At 34.3% G+C, this 25,896-nt stretch overlaps 1 pseudogene; it reads right to left on the bottom strand.

The window, feature by feature from the left end:
- LOC122477799 overlaps positions 1–25,896 on the bottom strand; it is an 80,832-nt pseudogene that overhangs the window by 52,846 nt on the left and 2,090 nt on the right.

The raw sequence follows: 25,896 nt of genomic DNA, 5'->3' as shown, positions 1-25,896 counted from the left end.
CTTGGACTCTTGGTTGACTTTTGAATTTCCCCTTCTATATCATCCCTTCCCTCATGTATTTAGGAAAGGCTCCAGTGAATCAACTTATACAAATTAAAACAAATTGTGAAAAATCTTAAAATGTGACTTATGTCTAAAGTCTTTCCATTTCAGTGGAGTTGAATTACCAAGCTCAGGACTCAGTAGTCAAGAAGAGGATAATATCATAATCAACTAAATATCATAATCAACTTCTTGGAAGCTCAGAAAGTATCTCAAGGCAACTGGATATACCAAAACTTGAAGAGGTAGTCCACAAAGATGAGATACAAAGGGCTATCAGTAGGTGGAGTGGATAAATACGTGTTTTTTTTCAAAACCTAAGACAAGAATGACAAATAGAAAACAAGACTAAATTTAAGTGTGTAAGAGTAAATTATATTGGAAAAAAAAGAAAAACACAAAATTCTTAAAAATGGGAGAATTCATTTAAGTCATACCAATAATTTATACCCATTAATTGTTTATTGGACATATTCTTAGTTGAACATCTACTGCATTTGGGGCATTCTGATATTCCCTAGAGATACAAATATGAATACATTACTGTGAATAAATCCCTGCCCTCATGCAGTTTCTATACTGTAGTTGAGAAGGCAAACAATAATGCTGCCTCTAGTCTCACTGTGTCTTGGAATCTTTGTGGTTTTCCTCCCACGATACTTTCTTTCACAGAATATTCACTAACACTCATATCTACTTTCATTATTTAGGGTATCTATTATTCTTGGTATATATCTTTCAACTACTCTTTTTAAAAAATTTATTTATTTTGAGAGAAAGAGAGAGAGAGAGCCATGAGCAGGGAAGAGTCAAAGACAGAGTGGGAGGTGGGGTGGGAGAGAGAGAGAGAGAGAGAGAGAGAGAGAGAGAGAGAGAGAATCTCAAGCCGGCTCCGTGCTGTTAGCACAGAGCCCAAGCCCAACACAAGGCTCAATCTCACAAACCATGAGATCATGACCTGAGCCAAAATCAAGAGTCAGATGCTTAACTGACTGAGCTACCCAGGTGCCCCTCTTCCAACTACTCTAACTGAGGTTCTAACCATGCGAAGTATGTTCCTCAAAGAGACAGGTCTAGGTATTTTAGTTTGTCAATATAAATGGAAAGGGGGTCACTATTGGCATTTAGTGGAGTAGGAGCTGATAAAGGTAAATAATCTGCAATATGGGACAGTGAAAATTGCAAAGAACAGTCTTACCCCAAAGCTAATAGTGTGTTTGTGGAGAATTATATGCATGTTCTCAGTTCTTCTTGATATACACTTTGTTCTCCCTTGGAAAACCATCCTTCTAGGTGCCCCACTTTCTGGAAAGGTCTCTTCCTCAGTCTATACCTCAACACATCAAACTATCAAGATTGTCCCAATTTTAAGGCAAGCAAATGTCTCAGATGACTTTCCACTAGCCCCAGATACAGTGTTTGATGTGGAAATGAATATAACCTAAGGTTTTCTAGCATTAGGTCCACAGATCATTCCATTATACCACATACTACTTCTGGTAAATAAAATTTTAGATGCTGAAGAAAAATAGTTGAGATATTTTTGGTAAAGGATGCTATTTAGTGTTTTTCAAAATACACTGGTAAGTAGATATCTAAGTTTCTGGATAGGAAGGTCAGACTTGCACCTAGCAGTTCCTGAAGCAAGGACAAGTAAAATTTTCAGAGGAGGTTGCCATTAAATCTAGCAGTTTTATAGCACATCCTTCTTATCCATTCATCAACCAGTGGACACTTGGGCTGTTTCCATATCTTGCTATAAACACAGGGATGCATGTATCCCTTTGAATTAATGTTTTTGTATTCTACCCAGTACTGTGATTGCTGGTTTGTAAGGTAGTTCTATTTTTAATTTCTTGAGGAATTTCCATACCGTTTTTCGGAGTGGCTGTACCAGTTTAGATTTCCACCAAGAGTGCAAGAGGTTTCCCCATTCTACATTTCCTTGCCAACACCTGCTGTTTCTTGTGTTGTTGATTTTAGCCATTCTATCAGGTGTAAGGTGATTTTTCACTGTAGTTTTGATTTTCATTTCCCTGACGGTAAGTCATGAACATCTTTTCATGTGTCTGTTGGCTATCTGGATGTCTTCTTTGGAAGACATTTATATATACAATGGAATATTATTCAGCCATTAAAAATAATGAAATCTTGCCATTTGCAATGATGTGGATGGAGCTAGGATGTATAATGCTAAGTGAAATAAGTCAGTCAGAGAAACACAAATACCATATTATTTCACTCATATGCATAATTTAAGACATTGTTTAATTACTATATTATATATCTGAAATTAATATAACACTACAAAGAAATAAAAATAAAGTTATACTTACACCAAATAAATAAAGTGTTTCTACATGAAAAAAATAAATCTAGCTGTTTTAAAAATGTTATGCTAAGTGAAATAAGTCCTACAGAGAAATACAGATACCATATGTTTAACTCTTACGTGGATCCTGAGAAACTTAACAGAAGACCATGGGGGAGGGGAAGGCAGAAAAAAAGTTAGAGAGGGAGGGAGACAAACCATAAGAGACTCTTAAAAACGGAGAATAAACTGAGGTTTGATGGGTGGGGGGGTTGGAGGGAGGGGAAAGTGGGTGATGGGCATTGAGGAGGGCAGCTGTTGGGATAAGCACTGGGTGTTGTATGGAAACACATTTGACAATAAATTTCATATTAAAAAAATAAAATAAATAAATGTTGCTGATGATGGTAACACTACAACTACTACTAATAACGACAGGCAGAGAGAGAGATATTGAGTGAAGAACATATACAAATTGATGCTAGAGAATTAAACTAGCCCAACTTTGTTTCCAGGGTCCACTAAAAAAAAAGACTATGGAACAAGGACACTACATGACACAGCACAGTTTCCCACAGGCAGAGATTGGAGACCAACAATAACTGTTAAAGAAAATCACTGAATTTGGTCTTTCTTTAGGTTTATATCAAATATTCTTAGAGTCTCAAATTAGATGAATGAATGTCAACTATACATTAACATCCAAGATTAACTAAGAGTAAAGTATAGTCAATGAACGTGTGAAGACATGAGAAATTGACTCTCCATCTTAAGAAGTTCCATGAGAACCAAGAACTTAATAGTAATGTAAGTTGGGGTCAATTTAGAATCACTTTCATTTGGACAATGATAAAGGTATAAGCTAAGAAACTAACAATGGTGAATATTACCCTAAGTGACTTAAATACGAAGATCCTCTTATGTGGACATTATTTATCTACATTTTACAGACATGGACACTTAGAATGGTGTTGGAAAGTATAAAATATGTTTAGTCCTTTATAATATCAATGTATTTCATTTGATAACTAAATATATAGAGCATGGTTTCCTACAGTTCATGCAGATATGTGTAGCCTCTAGCTTTTAGAAATTCATGCAATCAGCCATGCGATTAGGTTCAGTCAGCAACAAAAAGTGGCAATCTTCAAAAGAGCTCATGTTTACAATGCCATCATACAACAGGACCTTACCTTTTATCTCTCCATTACCCTGTTCACACCACACTTAACTTTATGCTTAATCAACTGCCTTGCAAAATAACACTGAAAGTTAACAATATATTTTATAAGTGGCTCATGCACGGTCAGAATGAGTACAGTAGCATTTATCATAATAAACATTTATATCTCATATTTATTGAATTGAAAATTATATAAATATAGTATGCATCTGAAAATTATATATACTATACATCTGATAATAGTTACAGAACAAAACAAAGCTGTCTACAATACTTTTCATAAAATATCTAGTCATCTCTTCTGTTTAATTTTTATGAAAAAAATAATTGGTAAGAAATTGCATCTAGTTATATGTTTAACTGTCTATTGGACATTTCTACCAAAACCTGAAACAATTTACACTCACACAGTTAACTCTCTGTGTACTTTAACACAACTTTACTATTTCTTTGTATTTATCAACATGAATTTATTATTCCTGAAAACACTTTAATAGAATATTCAAATTGTAAATAACTGTATTTTTCCATTTGGGAAAAAGAAAACATTTAAATGTTTATGAAACCACTCAAATTTTGGTAAACAACATCAAAGACTGTTCTGTTTATTTGTTTGTTTTAACTGTAAGTCTTTGAATATTTGAGTTCAAAATGAAAAGATAGGGGGGACATCCTACCAAAAATATTGTCTATTTTTATTTGCATAAAACTCATTCGCCAAAAAATTCAGATCCAAAAATTGCTTCCTAAATCTATTCCTTGGCCAAGCTGAGAAAAATTCTGAAACATATATATAAGAAAAGACTTAAAACTATCTTTCTTTTAGATCCTCTACATCATAACTAGAATCTAAATGCTTTATCTAACTAATAACTTCCCTCACTCTTTGCTTCTTCATTTCCTTCTGCACCTAATTCTATCTGCACCGCTCTCCTTTCCCCTAGGCCTGCCAAAGCCCCAAATCTCAATTATTTCTTAAAGTAAAATAACTCTCAAAACAAAGAAGGACCATGTAAGACTCAGTGTTTTACTGAATTGACAACCATCATCAAAGATTTTGAAAAGATAGAAAGAAATCTGCAGAAGAACATATATTAATTATAAGAATATATAATCCAGGGCTTCTAGACATATACCAACTAATTTGTGTTAGTGGAAATCTCAGTTGCAAAACCTTGGATGGAAAATGAAGAATGGGGATATTCCAAGGGTGACTTAACAGGACTCTAAACTGAGTAGGAATTAAGAAGTGTTTGGATAAAACTGTAGATGTTGGACAAGATATTTTGAAGTCTGTCTTCAAAATCTTTCCTGTGAAATAGCTTTGTTACGATTTAGTCCTCTAAGCAATCAAAGGTTGAATCATTGGGACTTTAGGAATAGTTCTTTAACACTTTTAAATAGACAACATTCAGAAGTAAAACCTAAAATATATGTAATCTTAGCTCTTTCCTCAAGTTTTATTAATATTATGTCAAAAGTGGGAAATTTAATATGCAATAAAAAACTAGAATCAGAAATTACCCCACAGGCAAACCTCCAATACTTTGCTGAAACTTTTCAGAATCTTAGAACCAAAGCAGACTATAACTCTGATAAATTGATGATATTACAGATAAGAATAAAACAAACAATGGACACCTGGATGGCTCAGTTGGTTGAGCACCTAACTTTGGCTCAGGTCATGATCTCACTGTTCGTGAGTTCAAGAACAACATCAGCCTTTCTGCTGCTGGCACAGAGCCTGCTTTGGATCTTGTCCCCGCCCCCTCTCTGCACCTCCTCCAGTCGTGCTCTCTCTCTCTCTCTCTCAAAAATTAATAAACATTAAAAAAATTAAAACAAACAAAAATCAAAATAAAAATTTCCACCCTTATTTATTTAAACAGGGTCTCTAGATACTGTATACAGGAGAAAAAAAAAATTTTTAAGTTTCCTGTGTTAGCCAAGAAAATAAAATAAGTTAGTGATCAGTGAAGTTGTTACTAAAAAATTAAGCACCAATTTCCTATTGTTCTCTTAACCTCAAAAAGAGAATTTTCTCAAAATATTCAAAGACAACCTTAAGAAAATGACTTTCAGAACAGATTAGGGAGTACCTCAGTGAACTTGTTATAAGAACAAATATATGGGCAAGACAACTAAAATCAACCATATCAGAACTCTGGCCATTAATCAAAGCCACAGAATGAGTTGAAAATCATCTATCCAATAAAAATCACTAAACCAAAACAGTAGGTTTGGAGATATTTAACTTGGAACTATTTCCTTATCTCCCACCTCCTCAGCTCATTGATGTGATACCAAAGACCAGTAGCACTGCAAACAACAGAGAGAGCACACCTTTTCCGATGGTCTGTTAAAAGCATTATAATCTGAATACAGTCAATAAAATTATCTTAACTTATAGCCCCTAGGAAAATCTCTACCATAAAAGGAGCCTCGGAAAATTGAAATATTAACATATTTATTATGTGTTCTGATCACAATAAAATTAAGTAAAACATCAACAGGAGTAACTTTGAGAATTCCCAAATACATGGAATGAAAAACATTCTCCTAAGTAACTAATGGTCAAAGAAGAAATAACAAGAGAAGTTGAAAAAGTACTTTGACTTGAAAGAAAATAAAACTACAACATATCAAATTTTATGGGATGCAGCAAAAGCAGTGCTTACAGAGGAATTTATAATTGTAAATATCTATACTGAAAGAAGAAGAAAGATATAAAGTCATTAATCAACCTTCTACCACAAAAATTAGAAAATGAACAAAAAGTTAAATCTACAGCATAAAAATAAAGATTAAAATTTAAATTATTAAAATAGAAAGAAGTAAGAAGAATCAATGAAATAAAAATCATATATTTAAAAAGGTCAAAACTGGGGCACCTGATTGGCTTAGTCAGTTAAGCATCTGTCTTTTGATTTTGGCTCAGGTAATGATCTCACGGTTTGTGAGATTGAGCCCAAGTGGGGCTCTGCACTGACAGCATGGAGCATGCTTGGGATTCTCTCTCTCTCTCCCTCTCTTTCTCTCTCTGCCCCTCCCCACCTCACACAAGTGCATAGGCACTCTCTGTCTCTCAAAATAAACAAACATTTAAAAAAGTAAAAAGGTTGAAAACTGAAATGAAAACATGTAATTCAATGGGCCATGAAAAAAGAGAAAAGACTCAATTACTAAAATTGAGAATGGAAGAGGGAAAATTATTACTGTTCTTAGAGAAATTTTAAAACAGGATTATAAAATAACACTATGAACAATTGTGTGTTAACAGATTAGATAACTTGGGTGCAGTGGCCAAATTGCTAGATAGTCACAAACTAACAAAACTGAACCCAGAAAACATAGATAATCTAAACAGATTTATACAAAGTAAAAATATTGAACTAATAATTTTAAAAAATTCAACAAAATCAAGCACCAGATGGCTTCAATGGTAAAATCAATGAAATTGATTAATTCTCATTTAGAGAATTAATATCACAATTTCTTTCAAAATATAGAAGAGGAGTGAACACTTCCCAGCTCATTATATGAAGTCATTACTATGGTGATACGAAGAGTAGAAAATCCATCACAAGAAAACCACATCCCTTAAGGACAGTAGGGCAACATCCCTTAAGAACATAGACATAAAATCATCAACAAATTACAAACTTAACCCAACAACAATTAAAATGGGATATACACCATGACCAAGTGGTATTTCTCCTAGACAGGAGAGAGTCATTTACCATCCAAAAATCAATGTAATATACCATATTTATAGGATAAAGGATTAAAAAAAACATAATCATCTCAACAGACACAGCAAAATCATTTCACAAAAATCCAACACCTTTTAATGATTAACAACAACAACAACAACAACAACAAAAAACACTTAGACTGGGAATAAAAGGGAACCATCTTAACCTGACAAAACATCTACAAATAACCTATAACTAGCCTCGAGCTTAATGGTGAAAGATTAAATGATTTACACCTAAAATCAGGAACCAAACAAGGATGTATCCTATCTTGCCACCTATATTCAACAATAACATGGAAGTTTCAGGTAGGGAAATTAGGCAAAAACAGAATTAGAAAGCATCCATATTGGAAAGGAAGAAGTAAATTATCCCTATTCACAGATGACATGGTCTTATATACTGAACACCATAATGAACATACCATAATTATTAGAACTAATAAACAAATTTAGCAATGTGACAGGATACAAGATTAATACAAACTTTACTGCATTTCTATCTACTAACAATAAAAAAAATCCAAAAGTCAAACTAAGAAAGCAATTTTACTTATAATAACATCTACAAGATTAAAATATGAAGAATAAATTTAACAAAAATATGTAAGATTGGTACACTGAAAAGTATAAATCATTGAAAGAAACTTAAAAAGATCTAAATAAATGAAAGAGTTCATGTCCATGAACTGAATGAATGAACACTGTTAACAGGATAATACTACCCAAATTGATGTACAGATTCAACACTATTCCTATTAAATCCCAGCTATTTTTTTTTATTTTTAGCAAAATGGCAACCTATACCTAAAATTCATATGGAAATGCAAAGCACCTAGAATAGTCAAAACACTCTTAAAAAGAACAAATTTAGATGACTCATCCTTCTTGGTTTCAAAATAAACTAAAAAGTTTCAGTAACTAAGACAATGCATTCTTACACGTAGACATATAGATCAACAAATTACAATTGAGAATCCAGCAGTAAACCCTAGATATACAGTCAGCTGATTTTCAACAAGGGTGCCAAGATAATTTAATAAGGAAATAATTGTCTTTTCAAGAAATTAGGTTGAATCAAATACATATCCATAGGCAAAACACTGAATTTAGACCCTGTTCTCACATGACACACAAAGATTACCTCAAAATGGATCATTTACTTTAATGTAATAGCTAAAAGAATAAAACTTCTAAAATAAAACACAGAAGTAACACTTTGTGATCTTTACAAACTTAGGCAGTAATTTCTTAGGTATGACACCAAAACACAAGCAAAGAAATAATACACAGACTGGACTTCATCAAAATTTTAAAAAAAGTGTTTTAAAAGACATTATCAAGAAAGTAAAAAGACAACTCACGTATTAGAATATATTTGCAAATCATATACTTAACAAGATATTTTTCTACAGAATATATAAAGGACTCTTACAACTTAACAATAGATAAAAAATCCAATTAAAATACGAGCAAGTGATTTGAAGACATTTCCCCAAAGAAAAATATACAAATGGCCAATAAACACATGAACAGTTGCTCAACATAATTATCAGAGAAATGCAAATCAAAACCACAATGAGATGTCACTTTACACCCACTAGGTGGCTAAAAAAGATGACAGTAAAGAACAAATGTCGGTAAGAATGTGGAGAATTTGGAACCATCATATAAGTTCCTAGTGTGAATGCAAAATTGGTACAGACACTTTGTCAGTGTGTCAGAAAACAGTTTTTCAGTTCCCCAACATCTTGAATACAGTTACAAATGACCCAGCAATTCTACTCTTAGATTTATATCCAAAAGAAACAAAAACATATCCAGGTAAAAACCTGTACATGTACAAGTTTTTTTGTATGTCCAAAAGCACACAGCATTATTCATAACAGCTAAAAAAAGTGGAAACAACGTAAGTGCTCAACAACTGATGAATGGATTTTTTTAAAATGTAGTATATTGATACAACGGAATATCGGCTGGAAATGAAAAAAAGGGTTTATACGCACCACACCACAACACGGATAAAGCTTCAAGTATTATGTTAAGTCAAAGAAGACAGTTTAAAGGCCACATATTACATCATTTCATTTATATAAAACATCTAGAATAGGAAAATCCATTGAAACTAAAAATAGATCCTAGTTCCTGGTGCTGGGTAGGAAAGAGGTAGGAATTTGGAATGGCATCTAATATGTACAAGGTTTTTTGTTTTTTATTTTGTTTTGTTTTTTGGTGGGGGGTGTTGAAAAACTGTTCTAGAATTAGATTTTGGTGATATGTATTTTTTTCCTGTGAATCCACAAAAACCACTGAACTGTTTACCCTAAATATGTGAATTTAATGGTGTGTGAAACGTATCTCAACAAGGCTATAAAATAAAAGTAAAAACAAAAATTCGTTTGTTTTTTTTTTTAAGGCAGTTTTGAAAAAGTTTCACTGATAGAGGCACTACATTATCACCTTAAACCCAAACAGTGTTACATAATCTCTCTCTCTCTCTCTCAGGCTCAGTAAGCTCTTAGATTGTGGGTATCTCTGATAAACATAATCCTCAGACATTCCCTGTGTTGTAGTCCCAACCTGTTATCTCATCGTTATAAACAAGAAACACTCTTCTTTCCTTTTGGCCCTACATCCACCAACCTAATTATGAGACTTTTACCTGGCAGGTGGAATTACCAGTGTAAATGCTCTCCTTGTGATCTTGAAATTCCTGAGGCTATCCCTTTTCATAATGAGATAATAGCTATTTTGGTCACTGACTTGCCAATACCCTTGTGCCTAAACTAAGTCCAAACTGAGGACTTCAAGGAGGTGCTGACCACTCGAGAGGGGGAAAAAAGTTTACTTTTTTGGGGGTTGGATTTTGGGTGCTGAATCCATTTATGTTCCTATTGACCCATGTAAACCTCTGGCCAACCTAACAAAATTAGCTCTTAAACCAGAAGGTAAAAGGAGACTAAAACCAACAGTCCAAATCCAAATAATGGAGAAGAACTCAACCTACCTTTACTAGATCTTAGAGTACTCCTATCCTCCCTATCAAAACCAGTAAGCAAGGGTCTCTGTTTAGTTAGGAACTGAGAGCTATAAATAAATATAATAGTCTTAGTTTTTCACTGTATTATAGAGTTGAGATTTGTTTTACCTTCAGTACCTTCTGATTCTGCATATTTTGCAGTTGTTGATCTGTGTGCTGCTTTCTTTAGTGTCCCTCTAGAGTTAGATCAATATAGGCAATAATTGCCTTCTCCTGGAAAAAAAAAAAAGCAAAAAGCAAAAAATACCTGGACTGTAATATCCCAAGGATTTAGTAAGGAACTTTACTGCTTTTCACAAGTCCTCAACTAAGACCTTAAGGAAACATTACATTTCCTTGTGATTCTACTCTTATTCAATATGTGTATGACTATTTTTGTGTGTTTTAAAGATAAGGAAAATTCTAAGATTGATTGTATATATCTACTTACTATTACAGTTTAGAAAGGGCAAAAGATTTCCAAAGAGTATTTAAATGTTTTCTTAAATAAAGTTTACCCCCAAGAGTATGATTTATTCCAAGGAGATAGATCTCTTATTCCTGAGTCACTACAACCATTCAAACTATCCCAGATCAATTAAAAAAAGAAAAAGATAAAGGAATTCCTGGATTTTATTGACTCCTCCCATCAAAGTACTAACCAGGTCCAACCCTGCTTAGTTTCCAGGATCAGACACTTTCAAGATAGACTTATTGACTTCTACAGGTAATAGGCCTTAACTTTTCTGAAATCACCAAAACACTATATGACTTAACCAAATTTATGGCAAGGGAGACTCTTCGCTGAAAACCTAAGAAGTGACATATATATTTTGTGTGTGTGTGTGTGTGTGTGTGTGTGTGTGTGTATGAAATTAGCTCTTCATCTGATGTAGGCTTACTTAATTATCATGAACCTTTCTACTTATTCATTATGTCAGAGTTATGGACAAGCCCTCAGCATTCTTGATTAATGTTTTGAGAATGACCACAGACAAGTAGGTAACTATAGACTCCTTGACTCCCTGCCAAAGCCTATCCACTTTGTCTACAGGTAATAGTCATGACAGATAATTAAGCAAACGCTTCTGCCAATTTTATTTTAGCATCTCCTTTACACTTGATGATCCCTCGTGTTTTATAATGGTTGCTCAATAAAAATACACATTTCTTAGCAAACAGGCTTACTTCTATGAAATTCTATTATTTTCTATTCATCATTGTAATGTTTTTAATCCTGCCACTTTTATTTCATTACATAGAGAAGGGAAAATCATAATTGTCTAACCTCTTATTCATGAGCTATATTTCAGGGAGATTTATTGGAAAACCCTTTATAATATACAGATTAATTTGGTTGATTATATTAAGACTTGGTTATATCTTGAGACCAAAACAGAAAAAACACCCTTAGTGTGTCCCCAATAGATTTGACTTTACCCCAAGAATATGACTTCCTGTCTGAGGCAAAGTCTATGCAGAAAGTAGAAATCAATGTTCTCACCACAGCTTGTCAGTTAGCTGGAGATAGGAGAATTAATGTAATGTATACAATAAGTTTTTGGGAATTGACCATAATTTTGGAATGCTTTAAAAAGAAGAGAGGGTTTTTGACCGTATCTACGAGTAACCAATCCATTAAAGAACTTTTGTGCGCCCTCATGATTCACTAAAAGGTGGAATTAAGGGAATAACCTAAAAACTAGAGAAAATGCCCATGATGTTCATTTTGCTAGACAGACTGCATTCACTAACATCCTGGTTACATACCCAAAGAGAAAAGCTTCAAAAGCTTAAAAGCTTCAAAAGGCTATTGTACCAGAGTCATTGCACCAGAGTCAGAAACAAAGGTACTGGGAAAAATATGAATGCAGGCTACATGAGAATAATCTTCAAAGATGGCTGCTTAGGAGCACTGGGGTACCACAAATGAAAGCATGCAACTACACATGAAATTGCCTACCACAAGACTACTGTATTCAATCAACACTGGGGGGGAACATCACTAAAATTTCTGAGGGTGTCTATAGTGTTTGTCTCATCTGTCACCAGCATAATTTGGTAAAACTCTAAAGGTGAGTACAAGGTTCAAGAGCCCTCAGTCGGTTAAGTGTCTGACTTAGGCTCAGGTCTTTATCTCACAGTTTATGAGTTCAAGCCTTGCTTCAGGGTCTGTGCTGACAGCCCAGACCCCGAGCCTGCTTCAGATTTTGTGTGTGTGTGTGTGTGTGTGTGTGTCTGCCTTCCCCTGTTCACACTCTGTCTCTCTGTTTCTTTCACTCTCTCAGAAATAAAATAAAAACATTAAAAAAATTTTTTAAAGGTTCAAGAGCCCAAACCTCAGCAACCCCCTGATTAGTTCTTTTCCACATAACTATCACCTGAATGGCTATTGTATATGTGTCTACAATTGTTTTCTTTAATGTTTATTTATTTTTGAGACAGAGAGAGACAGAGCATGAATGGGGGAGGGTCAGAGAGAGGGAGACACAGAATCTGAAACAGGCTCCAGGCTCTGAGCTGGCAGCACAGAGCCCGACGCGGGGCTCGAACTCACGGACCGTGAGATCATGACCTGAGCCAAAGTCAGACGCTCAACCGACTGAGCCACCCAGGCGTCCCTACAATTGTTTTCTTACTCTCAGAATTGATTGAACCTTCTTGTTGCCTAAGAGTGTGATAATTACTTGAAAAAATATATATATATATGTATGATTTAATTTTATAAAAATAAATTTCATTCATTTAATTTTTCATAAGTAACAATGACTGTACTTTGTCTGACCAATCCAAGAAATCTCATTCTGTCTCTCTAGCATCCTTTAGTGAGAGATGTACCCATTTTACTGAAATGTCATATCAAAAATTTTACAAAGTTTTGCAATTTTGAGAAAAGTAGAGGTATCAAATGTAATTATGAAAGGAAAAGTAGCAAAACTCTCGGAGATTCTCCAACTTAGATGCATTTAAAGTATTACCACTGGATTGTGGTGCCTGGGTGCCTCAGTCAATTGATCGTCTGACTTTGTTTCAGGTCATGATGTCGCGATTCATGGTTTCGAGCCCCATGTGGGGCTTGTTGCTATCGACATGGAGCCTGCTTTGATCTTCTGTCCCCTTCTCTCTGTCCCTCCCCTGCTTACGCTCTCTCAAAAATAAATAATCACATAAATAAATATATTAATTAATTAATTAAAAAATTTTAATGATTATTTGCTATTGAGAGACAGAGAGAGACAGAGCATGAGCATGGGAGGGTCAGAGACTGGGGGAGACACAGAATCTGAAGCAGGCTCCACGCTCTGAGCCATTAGCACAAAGCCCAACTCAGGGGTTGAACTCATAAACTGCAATATCAGGACCTGAGCCAAAGTTGAACGCTTAACCAACTGAGCCACTCAGGCACCCCAGTAAATAAACATTTTTTAAAATTATTTTAAAAAATTGGGGTGCCTGGGTGGCTCAGTCAGTTAAGCGGCCGACTTCAGCTGAGGTCATGATCTCATGGTCTGTGAGTTCAAGCCCCACATCAGGCTCTGTGCTGACAGCTCAGAGCCTGGAGCCTGCTTCTGTTTCTGTGTTTCCCTCTCTCTCTGCCCCTCCCCCATTCACGCTCTGTCTCTCTCTGCCTTTCAAAAATGAATAAATGTTAAAAAATTTTTTTTAATTATTTAAAAAAATAAAAAAAATAAGTATTACTCTCGATTAATGACAATGAGATCAGCTCCTTCTGGGTATCATCAATTCTCCCTTTATGTGATAGTAACAGGCAGCAACATGTGTTTGGATGTATCATCTCCATTTATAAACACCATATTATTGCAAAAACACATTGCTCGAATTACAGGTGACTTAGCAATGCACCCAGGGCTGTCATCAACAATTATGAGAGCCTTTCTTCACTTTCTTTCAAAAGAAATTTTGCATTAATTAAAACCTAGAGATCTGCCTTGGAATCTGTTGGAAACTGGTCCACATCTCCCAATTAATGAGGCATATAACATCCCTGAATCACTAGAAGACAATTCCTTCTGGAGTCTTCAAGTTGAGGATTATTAGGGAAACTCCAGAAGCCTATGACCTCTGTAAGGAGACAGATTCCACCCAACACTTCCCAGACCAAATCAACTATGTGAGGTATAGATAGTCTTCACTGAAGATTCAGAAAACAAAACCAAGAGTTGTTACATTTTGATCTTCATTCTTTTGTTCTTCATTTTTTCTTTTTTTAATGTATATTTATTTATTTTTGAGAGAGAGAGCGGGGGGGGGGGGAACAGAGAGAGATGGAGAGAGGGAGAACCACAAGTGTGGTTTAACCAACTGAGCCACGTAGGCACCCTGGTTCTTCATCTTTCTAGTAATCTTCTTTCCCTTTTTGTTGGCTTAAGGCTACTTTTAATTCTGTTAACTATAGAGTAAGTCTCTATTATTAACATTGTTACTTCTTTATACATTTTTTGTTATGAGTTCAATACTTGACTACAGTTGGCTGGTGAACTGGCTAAATCATAACAATAAACTGTCGAATTTGTACACACAGTTTTTTGACAACCACTCAGCTTCTCTTAATACTGGTTATTTGTAAAGAGTCAGTTCATTTCCTGGTTAACTGGATTCAACCTACATGTGACTTTTATAGATGACAAACACAACAACAGGACAGACATCCCAATGTCTAAGCATCTAAAAGACAAATTTTCATAGAAAAGTAGATTACTTTCTTCAATAAAATATGACTTGAAGACCTTATGTGGGAACTAGTTTTTAATTGAACTGTTAAGAAATAGAACTTGGAAGAAAAAAAGGAAACAGATGGTGTGTATTTGGAGTTTCTCAACTTCACAGATCTTACAAGGAAGACAAACTTCTCTTTTGCTTAAGATCTACCTAACGATCTCACCATTATAAGTTAATTTCTTGGCAGTGGACAATTCTAAAGGAGTTGTGCCATAACACTTTAACACTGTTTACACTGTTCTGAAATCCTACTGGAGTATCTTGGTCCTGAACAGATCATTGTATGACTTTCTATGCCTGGTGTTATATTTGTGACACAAAAGCCATCTGCTGACTAAATACAAACTTGTTCAACTAATTCCTTCTTTCAAGATATTTACTGACATGGTTGATAGAGGGAGGTGGGTGGGGAAAGAGCTAAATGCGTGTTTGGTATTAAGGAGGGCACTTGTTATGATGAGCACTGGATGTTATGTGTAAGTGGTGAATCACTAAATTCTACTCCTGAAACCAGTATCACACTATATGTTAAGTAAATGCAATTTAAATTAAAATTTGGAAGTAAAAAAAAAATTTACTGACATGGCAACCAGGGTCCAATTTTTACCATCAGTTTACCCTCTTGGATAAAAAGATAATAGATAATAATTTAAGAAGAATAAAAAACGGGCTCTGAGTTGAGAGCCAACATCTTAATTATTCAAGGGAAATTTTTGATTGATTTCTTTTCTCCTTACACACTTTACCCACAAAGTAGGATCCCAGGTGCTGTGGATTAGAGAATATCAGAGTTAGATAATGCCAACCGGGCTATAGAACCTGGGAGATTCATGAAGTTGGATAAGCAGTGGTTCAGAGGAAAATCAATTTAGGTATAATTTTGGCCTTTCAGGGGAACAGAATGTTGTGCTTATATTCCTGCAATGTTCACTAGGATTTTCACTATTACAAAAAGACCTGCTAATCAAAGAAAAGAATGAAAAAAATAGATTATTTGGTGAATAATACCATATCTGGTGTTATGGTGTTATTCTACAGGATTTTTATTCTATTCTCCTGGTTTATTTCAGACACCCTTGGCACCTGAGAAGTGGACTATAAATTCTGATGATAATCCTTCTCTCAGTTGACTATGTTGAAATTTTCAACTTGTGATCTTCAACATGTTCACTGCTGTACTGGACTATAATAGAATATATATATGTATATGTGTATATATATATACACACATATATATACACATACACACATATATATACATAATACATATATATTCCATTATATAAATATATACTATACATAAATATATTAAATATACATTATATATAAATAATAGAACTACATATAGTTATATAGTCATATAGTGTATATATAATATATACAGTGTATATATACTATATACAGTATATATAGTATATACATAGTTATATATCATATATATTTATATGTAGCATGTATATAGTCATATATATTTTTATATATAGGTATCTATATAAATATAAATATACATAAGAAATAAATAAGAAAGGTTGGCACATATAGAGGTTTAAACAACCATTAACAGGAAACTTGAAATGAGAGTATGATACCTCATGTTGTCATTATCTGGATTAATCATACCCCTATATATTAATGATATATCATTTAGCTTAGGCTGAAAAATGACCACAAAGGAAGACAACGAGACCTCAAACTACCCTAAAACAAAGATTTTACTATTTACATTAATACAACATTGTTAGGGGCGTCTGGGTGGCTCAGTCAGTTAAGCAGCTAACTTCAGCCCAGGTCATGATCTCACAGTCCATGAGTTTGAACTCCATGTAGGGTTCTGTGCTGACAGCTCAGAGCCTGGACCATACTTCAGGTTCTGTGTCTTTCTCTCTCTGTTCCTCCTCGGCTCACACTCTGAATCAATCTCTCTCTCTCTCTCTCTCTCTCTCTCTCTCTCTCTCTCTCAAAAATAAATTAATTAATTACATAAAATAAACAGTAAAAAACAACTATATAAAAAATACATCATTGTTTTCCACTGTCTCTATTAATATAGTAAAGTTGTGGGGCGCCTGGGTGGCGCAGTCGGTTAAGCGTCCGACTTCAGCCAGGTCACGATCTCGCGGTCCGTGAGTTCGAGCCCCGCATCAGGCTCTGGGCTGATGGCTCGGAGCCTGGAGCCTGTTTCCGATTCTGTGTTTCCTCTCTCTCTCCTGCCCCTCCCCCGTTCATGCTCTGTCTCTCTCTGTTCCCAAAATAAATAAACGTTGAAAAAAAATTTAAAAAAAAAATATAGTAAAGTTGTGTCCAGGATGGAAAATGTTGAGAGTAATTTTGGTTTTCCTTTCGGTAATTATTCTTTTCTCCTAAAATGAACATCAAACTTTTCAACTCTGCAAACGATGTCATCAAACAATTATTTTCTTTTCAGGACTCTTTAAAGACATCAAAACAAAATCCTCACTTTGATGTGCCCCTCAGTTCTAAACCACTATATTATGGCCCATTATACAGTCAAATACCTGGGTCGAAGACTTCAAAACCTCATCATACCAAATTTACTTTCCCTCTCTCTGAGATGCTATTAAGATCTTATAAAGCAGGGGCACCTGGGTGGCTTGGTCGGTTAAGTGTCCAACTTTAGCTCAGGTCATGATCTTGCAGTTCTTGAGTTTGAGCCCCACCTTGGGGTCTGTGCTGACAGTTCAGAGCCTGGAGCCAGCTTCAGATTCTGTGTCTCCCTCTCTCTGTCCCTCCCCCGCTCGCACTCTGTCTCTCTCTCTCTTTCTCTCTCTCAAAAATATAGAAACTTATTTTTTTTAATCTGATAAAGCAATTCTTTCTTTTACTCTATAAGAATAAATTCAGTGCTTTCTTATCAACGTGTTATTTTGGCTGGCACTCAACATCACTTAGGTTCAAGATCAAGATCAAGATAAACACATTCCTTATCACGGCTTATTTAGGATATATTACTATGTTGTTTTTTACTAAGTTAGACCATTTGCCTTATATGTAGAGTAACAGAAGAGAAAAATAACATGAGTTGAGCACTTACTATGCATAAGATTTTATCCTAGGCACTGTTTAGCACATTCACTCTATACCTCACAAGTATCCCTATAACACAGTTAATATTTTACTCATTTTATAGATGAAGAAACTGAGGCTTAGGAACATTAAGTCAGTAGTTCAATGTTAGTCTGATGTGGAGGGTTGAATTTGCAACCTTTCATCTCTAAATTTCCATGGATCTATAATTTGAATTTCCTGAATAGAAAATAAAATAATAAATGTCCCTCAAAAGTGGTTTCTTATTCATCAGGAGAAAGAAAAATTGAGAAATCCTACAGAGAACACCGTTTTGAAGAGAGATTCTGTATGAAAAATAAAAAGTGCCAGGATATGTTAGAAATATCAGCTGTTGACCTTAAAATATGACATCCAAAGAGCCCTATTGGGAAGGCTTCATATGTAAATCATTAGGATTCCACCTTCCAAGTCCATGGATATGATATATTGGAAATAGATAACTAATAGATAGATAGATAGATAGATAGATCGATACCATGAACCAATTTGGACTTTTTTCTGTGTCTGTAATGGCAATTAGCCCAGTATTGGGTTAACTGGAAATATTCAACTTACATTTGTATTATATTAAGCTTAAGCATGTTCAATATTTTAAAAATGTTTATTGGAAAATAATCTGAAATATAATTATTGACATATTTGATTCTTAAGGATAATCATAACTTCGAAGAAATGGATCCAGAAACAGTGTTTATTCTTCCAATATATCACATGATGAAATCCTTATTAATATGTCTCACTTTTACCCAATGTGAAAGTAAAAGTTTTAAAAACTTAATTTTGAAGGATTTAGGGGGAGGTGGGAAACAACCATAGACTGAAAAGTAATTAAATTAAATGCACATTGCCCAAATAAAGATTATTTTAATGAATTTTCCATATGATTAAGAACATAAGACATGAAACTAGGAAGTGATATATTGCCATAGGAATGTAAAGACTTATAGAAAATAACCAAATATAAGATAGTATTGACACTTACATATGAACTGTAAATATTAAAACAGCATACACTTAAAAGTAGAATAAGCTTTCTCTACTGCCTCCTGGCAGACCACAGCCCTTGCAAATACTCCTCTAAAATTTTTTTAACCAGAGAGAATTGAGTTGATCCCAAACACTGAACAGGGACAGCAGCTAACGAAATGTTCAACAGCCTAATTCAGTATTTCTCCAGAGTGTGCTTAAGTCAATACTGGCAAATTTCTCCTCCTTGACTCCCACTTCCTACAAGCCCTGCAGATCCCAAGCACATTTGGAGAAAAGTCAAAGTCTTCTTCTGTCAGTTGCCAACATAAATGGCTGTAGTTCAACTTGAAAGAGATTAGACTCTTCATGGCTAGAAGGCATCCAGAAACTGATACCTCCAAAATATTGAATTATCCATATTTATGTTATAAAATATTGATCTGTTAAATACTATTCACAGAGAAGCAACTTTGCATTTTCAGTGAACTTCCTCCAAGTTGACCATTGCAAAGAACATATAAAAATAAATGTTATACTGGAAATTTGTACCCTTCACCTATTATTGTCAATAATATTTAATAACATATGGTGATAGGTGGTAACTACACTTATTATGGCAAGCACAGCACAAGGTACAGAATTACCAAATCACTGTGTTGTACACATGAAATGAATATAACATTGTATGTAAATTAAACTTCAATTAAAAAATAAAAATTAAAAAGAATAAAAATAAATGTTAAAGCCTTATTTTTTTACATTGAAGTGGCTTTCATATGCAGATATATGGTAAGAACCAAGCAAACAGATGGAATAAACAGTAGGCAGATAAAGTTTTTAAATCACATTTGATTAGCTTAAGTAATGCCATCTGACTTCCAGTTATGAAATTGTAGTAAATTACATATTCTTGATATATCCATATGAAATCTATTGGTAAAGAAAGGCAATAACATATTGAGCAATGAAATTTTCTTCCTGATTCTGTCAGTTCTATAGCATTTTGGTCTATACTTACTTCTCTTCTCCAGAGATTAAGTCCAACAATGCAAAATGTCTTACATGGCAACCCTCTGTTAAAAATATACTTAGGAAAATAATGCTAATGTGTTGGCATAAATCAACTCGACAGAGAGTAAAGAGTGAAACTCCCATATGGTTACACAGACAATAATAAAACCATACCATCTTAGGCATCCTTTCCAATGGTTCCAATCTGATTCTAATCATTAAAAGAAGCCCAGCCATAAATGTCATTTCTGCAATTCCAGTTGAAGATCAAAGTCGAAAGCAAGACTATCAATAGGGTGTGTGTTTCCAGTGTCATGTTTATTATTCTCTTTAAATTTAGTAGAAGTTGAATGAATGGAAGATTATATTTTAGGAGTAAATTATATGGTTTGTGTGCTATGCTGAAATAATATAGTGAAATTTTTTAGGATTTAAGAATTACTTGAAGACTTCTTAATTCACATCTCTACATTATAATAATACCACACTTATTTTTTTTTAATCTACTATAACTCACCTGAATAATTCCATCTTTATAAGATTCAAAGTCTTTAGCTTGACATTCAAGGCCGATTAACTTCGTCTCACCTTTACTCTTCAAACACAATTTTCAACATTATGTTTCATAAACCCATCAGTGAAAGAACCTGGGGATATTAAAATAAATACTGAGCTTGCTATACTTTTTCAATTAATAAGGAATATGATTATCACAGGAGTTATATATGTGATTCACTGTATCTGGTCTTTGGGTTCATGTACCATCCTACCAATCCAGAATAAATTAATTAATTAAGAAGTTACTTCTTCGAAGAAACTTATAATATCTTCACTTCCTAATGCCCACTTCACCACAAACAAAGCCCCACAAAACAAACCTGGGAATTACTGCATTAATTCTCTGAATTTCAAGTATTACTTGTATGTGTTTCTTTCACAGCACTTAAATATTCTATTAAACTTACTTGTTCATATATCCAAAGCCTCAATACACTATGAACTCCTTGAGATTTATATTTCTTTTATTCCTTGCATAACACTATATATTACAGATTTCCAGGAAAATTACTTCCTTTTTACTACTTAAACATTGAAATGGCGTTAAAATGTTATTTAAACTGAGATGATTATCAGCTACACATTTCCTACAAGTTTATATGTAGATATACATCTTTAATAGTATAACAGAGATAATTTTTAGCTTAGGCTACATATACTTATTCTAGGTCTGTCAGAAGCACTTTATTTTAATTGAATTTTTAGGAAACTTTTTTTCATATAAAGAGCAAGAGTTAATGTTCTCAGAGTTAGAAAAGGATAGAAGGAAGATTTATGAGGGATGAAAATAATCTGAGCTTATTATCTGGGTATTTTCATTTCTCCTGCAAAACCCTTTGGAGAAAGGACTACTAACAGTTTTCTACAATGCAGCCAGTTACCTTTTTGTTTTTATTTTATTTTTATTTCTTTATTTTACTTAATCCAATTTCGTTAACATATAGTATATGTAAGAAAGGTTTCAGGAGTATAATTTAGTGATTCATCACTTACATATAAGACCCAATGCTCATCCCAACAAGTACCCTCTTAATGCCCATCACCCATTTAACCCATATTCCCATCCTAAACCCTTCCAGCAACCTTCAGTTTGTTCTCTGTAACTTAAGAGTCTCTTATGGTTTGTTTCTCTCTCTCTCTTTTTATCTTATTTTTCCTTCCCTCCCCCTATGTTCATCTCTTTTGTTTCTTAAATTCCACATGAGTGAAATCATATGATATTCATCATTCTGATTTATTTCACTTAGCATAATACACTCTAATTCCATCCACTTTGTTTCAAGATTTCATTATTTTTGATCACTGATTAATATTCCATATATATATATACACATATATATATACACATAAAAATAAATATATGTGTGTATGTGTGTATATATATATATATATATATATATATACACACCACTTCTTTATCCGCTCAACAGTCAATGGACATTTGGGCTCTTTCCACAGTTTGGCTACTGTTCATAGTGCTGCTATAAACATTGCGGTGCATGTGCCCCTTTGAATCGGCACTTTTGTTTCCTTTGGATAAATACCTAGTAGTGCAATTGCTGGGTCATAGGGTAGTTCCATTTTTAATTTTTTGAAGAATCTCCATACTGTCTTTCAGAGTGCCTGCATAACTTTGCATTCCTACCAACAGTGCAAGAAGGTTCCCATTTCTCTATATCCTCGCCAACATCTGTTGTTGCCTGAGTTGTTAATGTTAGCCATTCTGACTGCGGTGAGGTGGTATCTCATTGTGGTTTTGATTTGTATTTCCCTGATGATGAGCAATGTTGAGTATCTTTTCATGTGTCTCTTAGACATCTGGATGTCTTCTTTGGAAAAGTGTATGTTCATGTATTTTGCTCATTTCTTCACTGGATATTTTGTTGTTTGGGTGTTGAGTTTGATAAGTTCTTTATAGATTTTGGATACTAACCATTTATCAGATATGTCATTTGCAAATATCTTCTCCCATTCTGTAGGCTGACTTTTAGTTTTGTTGATTGTTTCCTTTGCTGTGCAGAGGCTTTTTATCTTGATGAAGTCCCAAGAGTTCATTTTTACTTTTGTTTCCCTTGCCTCTAGAGACACTCCTAGAAAGAAGTTGTTGTGACCAAGTACAAAGAAATTGTTGCCTGTCTCTAGGATGTTGATGGTTTCCTGTCTTACATTTAGGTCTTTCATCCATTTTGAGATTATTTTTGTGTATGGTGTAAGAAAGTCCCATTTTGTTCTTTTGCATGTTGCTGTCCAGTTTTCCCAATACCATTTTTGAAGAGATTGTCTTTTTCTTTTTTTTTTTTTTGACGTTTATTTATTTTTGAGACAGAGAGAGACAGAGCATGAACAGGGGAGGGGCAGAGAGAGAGGGAGACACAGAATCTGAAATGGGCTCCAGGCTCTGAGCTGTCAGCACAGAGCCCGACGCGGGGCTCGAACTCACGGACCGTGAGATCATGACCTGAGCCGAAGTCAGACGCCCAACCGACTGAGCCACCCAGGCGCCCCATTTTTTTCTTTAAGAAAATAATGTTTATTTATTTTTGAGAGAGAGAAAGAGACAGAGACAGAGCATGAACAGGGGAGAGGCAGAGAGAGAGGAAGACACAGAATCTGAAGCCGGCTCCAGGCTCTGTGCTGTCAGGCAGAGCCTGATGCAGGCCTCAAATTCGAACTTCAAGATCATGACCTGAGCCAAAGTCTGACATTTAACCAACTGAGCCACCCAGCTTCCCCAAGACTATCTTGTTTCCACTGGATATTCTTTCCTGTTTTGTCAAAGATGAGTTGACCATACAATTAGGGGTCCATTTCTGGGTTCTCTATTTTGTTCCATTGATCTATGTGTCTCTTTTTGTGCCAGCACCATACTGTCTTGATGATTACAGCTTTGTAATACAGCTTGAAGTTTGGAATTGTGATGCCTCCAGCTTCGGTCTTCTTTTTCAACATTACTTTGGCTATTTGGGATCTTTCCTGGTTACATATAAATTTTAGGATTGTTCTAGCTCTGTGAAGAATGCTGGTTTTATTTTGATAGTGATTGCATTGAATGTTTAGATTGCTTTGGGCAGTATGGACATTTTAACGATATTCTTCCAGTTCATGAACATGGGATGTTTTTCCATTTCTTTGTGTCTTCTTCAATTTCTTTCATAAGCTTTCTATAGTTTTCAGCGTACAGTTCTTTTACCTCTTTGGTTTGTTTATTCCTAGGTATTTTATCATTTCCAGTGGACATTTACATTCTTAAAGCACAAATTTGATCATGTCTATCACCAATTAGTTAGATCTCCTGGAAGTGAGACAAATAGTCAATAATACTTAATGATACTAAAAAACAATGTATGTAGAACACAATCTATCTGGTATAACAATCTATAAATAGATAGGTTTTGGAAAGAAAAAAAAGCAAGGAAAAAAATAGGAGGAGCAAATACCAAAGAAATAATGCAAAATAACTTCACAGAAACAAAAGATAAAATTCTATAGCTGAAAAGAGATCAATGAGTTCACAGAACACACACACACACACACACACACACATGCACAAACAAAATTCAACATATGCACTGTGGCATTATAGAACACTAATAGAGCGATGATTATTAAAGCTTCTTGGAAGGAAAAATAAAAAATAAAAACAAACATCACCCAAATTACCTAAAACAAAACAGATTATAAATGATAATTAAATTGAAATTAGACTTCCCATCAGCAGCACCGATGCCAGAAAGCAGTTTAAAAAATACACAAGACATTTAATATAGAATTATGAAATTCACTTAAATTACTGAATAATAATACGGGCAAAATAAAGACATTTTGCACATAAAAACAAGTCCTTAGAAAAAAAGTTTCACAATCTATTTCTTGGCACATTATGAATGATGTGCTTCATCAAAATTTGAATGTTCTTATGGAACTAACTGAAGAAACAAAGGATCAAAACAGGAGAGCAGTGAAATGGTGCCCAACGAACACCTATCTTGTTCTCCTAATAAGAGCTGAGTTAAGATTAAATCAAAATGATGGAAGAAGTACAGGAGGAAGGTTTCCAGAGGAAAAGAACATTCTAACATTTCACAATTCTAAGTAACTAATAATATTTTTAATATAGGAAAAAATAAAGAAAATTCAATCACAGTATTTAATTATTTCAGGTTTTATTTATTTATTTTGAGAGAGAGAGTGTGTGTGTGTGTATGAGTAGGGAAGGGGCACAGAGAGAGGGAAAGAGAGAGAAGCTGAAGCAGGCTCTGTACTGTCAGCGCAGAGCCTGATGCGGGGCTCAAACCATGAACCTGAGCCAAAACTGTGAGTTGGATGCTTATCTGATTGAACTACCCAGGAACCCTCAATCACAGTATTTGAATAACTTTGCACAAACTGTATTTACATTGATAATATTCATACCATTTTTTATTTTCAAATTTGATTCAATATATAGGTTTAATACTATCAATAATTACAAGACAAAGAATGTTTTGTAGAATCTAACAGTCAGTCAATGTAAGATACACCATTATAGTATGGAATCCAAAGGTCAGTCATTTCTAAGATACACCATTATTTTATATTCCAGGTAAAAACACTAACAGTTAAAATATGATACACAATCAATAGTAAAAGAGTATATATTGGAATTGATGAAAGAGTAAAAACTCTAACAATAGCTATCACTTATTAAAAACTTACTATGTGCTGGGGTGCCTAGTTGGCTCAGTCGGTTAAGCATCCAGCTTCAGCTCCAGTCACGATCTCACAGTTCATGAGTTTGAGCCCCATTTCAGGCTCTGTACTGCCAACTTAGAGCCTGGAGCCTGCTTTGCATTCTGTGTCTTCCTCTCTCTCTGCTCCTCCCCCACTCGTGCTCTGTCTCTCTCTCTTTCAAAAATAAATAAAAACATTAAAGAAAAAAAAAAACCTTACTGTGTGCCAATTTATTGTTTTTTCTAATGCACAAACTCATAGAATTTTAATAGCCACTCTATAATGTATGTTCTATTCTTATTGCTTTTTCATAAATGAGGGAAAAGGGGCAAAAAGAGGTAATCAAGAACCAAGATGACAGTTCTAGAAGGTTGTAAAGCAAATACTCTAACTAGACAACTGTATTGTAGATAAAACAAGACTAGGTGGTATTGCAGGTACAAGAAACAAAGGTGCATGTATTCGTTAAATTTATGAAGGAAATAGTATAAGATACAAAGTTAATTACATAT

Source organism: Prionailurus bengalensis, chromosome A1 (genome assembly GCF_016509475.1).
Source record: "Prionailurus bengalensis isolate Pbe53 chromosome A1, Fcat_Pben_1.1_paternal_pri, whole genome shotgun sequence".
Lineage (NCBI taxonomy): Eukaryota > Metazoa > Chordata > Mammalia > Carnivora > Felidae > Prionailurus > Prionailurus bengalensis.
The sequence above is the reverse complement of the archived record's forward strand: the minus strand, read 5'-3'. Positions and strand labels throughout refer to the sequence as shown.